Source organism: Capsicum annuum, unplaced genomic scaffold, assembly GCF_002878395.1.
Source record: "Capsicum annuum cultivar UCD-10X-F1 unplaced genomic scaffold, UCD10Xv1.1 ctg36112, whole genome shotgun sequence".
Lineage (NCBI taxonomy): Eukaryota > Viridiplantae > Streptophyta > Magnoliopsida > Solanales > Solanaceae > Capsicum > Capsicum annuum.
The window spans coordinates 1-3,109 of record NW_025843078.1 but is presented as its reverse complement, the minus strand read 5'-3'; the positions used below and the strand labels follow the sequence as shown (position 1 = coordinate 3,109).

Sequence of the window (3,109 nt, the reverse complement as noted above, 5' to 3'; positions counted from 1 at the left end):
GCCTCGATGTTCCTTCATCTGCTCTGCTCCCCCCAAGGGCGGGCTATTATGTCAAGCGGGACTTGCTTTAGCCTTGCAATGTCTGCATGGGCAACAGTGCACGACATCTATTGCTAGGCGTTGGGGCCGGTGCTGGGCATGCATCGATGGAGCATTTGGATGCACGGTGCGTGAGTTATGTTCGAGGCCTGCTCTTGCAGCAACGTCCTGACCCGCCTGCCATATCAGTCATGGGGAAAGCGCAATTTAGGTTTACTCGAAGTCGATTTCCTGTGTTGCATACCTAATGCCCAGGCATTATCAAGTTTTATCGATTGCCTTTCGCCCATCACATTTCGTGCGCAGGGTGAATTGAAAGGCCGCCCTCGTGTCCAACACCTTCCTTGCTTCGTTCTGCAGTCATGGTCGATGAACGACGGTCAGGATTCTCGAATGCGGTAGACGTAGTGGGCATGGGATCTTTATCGACTCCTATCTGCCTTGTACGATGCTCCATGCAAACAACGGTCGCGCTCGCCTTGAATTCGTCTGCGCCCTCACGGGCAAGACGGGATCATGCACTGCCAGCATCGATGGCGAATGCTACCTGGTTGATCCAGCCAGTAGTCATATGCTTGTCTCAAAGATTAAGCCATGCATATGTAAGTATGAACAAATTTAGACTGTGAAACTGCGAATGGCTTATTCAATCAGTTATAGTTTGTTTTATTGTATCTACTACTCGAATAGCCATAGTAATTCTAGAGCTAATACATGCAACAAACCACGACTTTCAGAAGGGATGCATTTATTAGATAAAAGGTCGACGCGAGCTATGATGCATTTATTAGATAAAAGGTCGACACGAGCTTGGCCCATTGATGCGATGATTCATGATAGCTCGATGGATCGCATGGCCATCGTGCCTATGATGCATCATTAAAATTTCTGTCCTATCAAGTTTTGATGGTAGGATAGTGGCCTACCATGGTGGTGATGGGTAACAGAGAATTAGAGTTCGATTTCGAAGAGAGAGCCTAAGAAACGACTTTCACATCTAAGGAAGTTAGCAGGCTCGCAAATTACCCAATCTTGACACGTGGAGGTAGTGACAAAAAATAACAATACCGGGCTCTATGAGTCTGGTAATTAGAATGATTAAAATCTAAATCCCTTAACGATGATCCATTGGAGGATGAGTCTGGTGCCAGCAGCCGCGGTAATTCCAGCACCAATAGCGTATATTTAAGTTGTTGTAGTTAAAAAGCTCGAAGTTAGACTTTGGGATTGGTCGGCCGATTCGCCTATGGTGTGCATTGGTCGTCTCGTCCTTTTTGTCGGTGATGCACTCCTAGACTTAATTGGCCGGATCATTCCTCCGACGCTGTTACTTTGAAGAAATTAGAGTTCTTAAAGGAAGCCTACGCTCTGTATACATTAGCATGGGATAACATTATATGATTTTAGCCTTATTACGTTGGCCTTCGGGATCGGAGTAATGATTAACAGGGACAGTCGGGGGAATTTGTATTTCATAGTCAGAGGTGAAATTATTGGATTTATGAAATACGAACAACTGCGAAAGTATTTTCCAAGGATGTTTTCATTAATCAAGAAAGAAAGTTTGGGGCTCGAAAGCGATCAGATACCGTCCTAGTCTCAATTATAAACGATGCAAACCAGGGATCGATGGATGTTGCTTTTAGGACTTCGACGGCAACTTATGAGAAATCAAAGTTTTTGGGTTCCGGGGGGAGTATGGTAGCAAGGCTGAAACTTAAAGGAATTGACAGAAGGGAACCACTAGGAGTGGAGCCTGCGTCTTAGTTTGACTCAACCCGGGGAAACTTACCAGGTCCAGACATAGTAAGGATGGAAAGACTGAGAGCTCTTTCGTGATTCTATGGGTGGTGGTGCATGGCCGTTCTTAGTAGGTGGAGTGATTTGTCTGGTTAATTCCGTAAACAAACGAGACCTCAGCCTGCTATCTAGCTATGCGGAGGTATCCCTTCACGGCTAGCTTCTTAGAGGGACTACGGCCTTCTAGGCTGCGGAAGTTTGAGGCAATAACACCTCTGTGATGCCCTTAGATGTTCTGGGCCGCACGCGCGCTACACTGATGTATTCAACGAGTTTATAGCCTAGGTCGACAGGCCCGGGTAATCTTTGAAATTTTATCATGATGGGGATCAATCATTTCAATTGTTCCTCTTCTATGAAGAATTCCTAGTAAGCGTGAGTCATCAGCTCGCGTTCACTATGTCCCTACCCTTGTACACGGATCTCAGCAAAGTGGGCAGTTCGCTCCCTGTGACGTCGCAAAATGTCCATTGAACCTTATCATTTGGAGGAAGGAGAATTCGTAAAAAGGTTTTTGTAGTTGAATCGACGGAAGTATCATTGTCGAATCCTGCAAAGCAGAACAGCCCGCGAACATTTTTAACAACTGGGGAGTCCGTGCGATAGGGGTGCTACAGTACTCTGCACAAGCGCCTCCCCCTCATCCCCAGTATGGAAAGCGCTAAGGAATACTTAAATCAACAGCCTGCCCCTCGCACCCCATCCGTGATGTGCGTTGGGGGGACCTATACTTCTTTTGTAAACAAAAATGACTCTCGGCAATAGATATCTCAGCTCTCGCATTGATGAAGAACGTAGCAAAATGCGATACTTGGTGTGAATTGCAGAATCTCGTAAACCAAAGAGTATTTGAATGCAAGGTACGCCCGAAGCCATTAGGCCGAGGGCATGTCTACGTGGGCATCATGCATTATGTTGCCCCCTCACATCGCACCTCAATCACGGGGCTCGCTGTTGTCGTGGGGTGGATAATAGCCTCCCGTGCACCTCGAGCTCGATGATAGCCTAAATGTGAGTCCACGTCGACGAACGTCGTGGCAAGTGGTAGTTGTATCTCAACTGTCTTTGTTATCGCGGCTATAGCCCATCGCACGTCCGGACTCCAGGACCCTTTCGCGCTTAGGCACTCCAACCGCGACCCCAGGTCAGGCAGGATTACCCGCTGAGTTTAAGGATATCAATAAGTGGAGAAAAAGAAACTTACAAGGATTCCCTTAGTAACGGCGAGCGAACCACAAACAGCCCAACCTTAGAATCGAGCGGCTCCGTC

At 47.1% G+C, this 3,109-nt stretch overlaps 1 non-coding gene and 1 pseudogene across 1 annotated transcript; both read left to right on the top strand.

The window, feature by feature from the left end:
- The first annotated feature begins 487 nt into the window (after positions 1–487).
- LOC124891479 lies at positions 488–2,345 on the top strand (annotated as a pseudogene).
- Positions 2,346–2,589: 244 nt separating this feature from the next.
- On the top strand, positions 2,590–2,745 carry LOC124891480. The gene has a single exon (XR_007049714.1). It is a non-coding gene; the product is annotated as a 5.8S ribosomal RNA (ribosomal RNA).
- Positions 2,746–3,109: the final 364 nt, after the last annotated feature.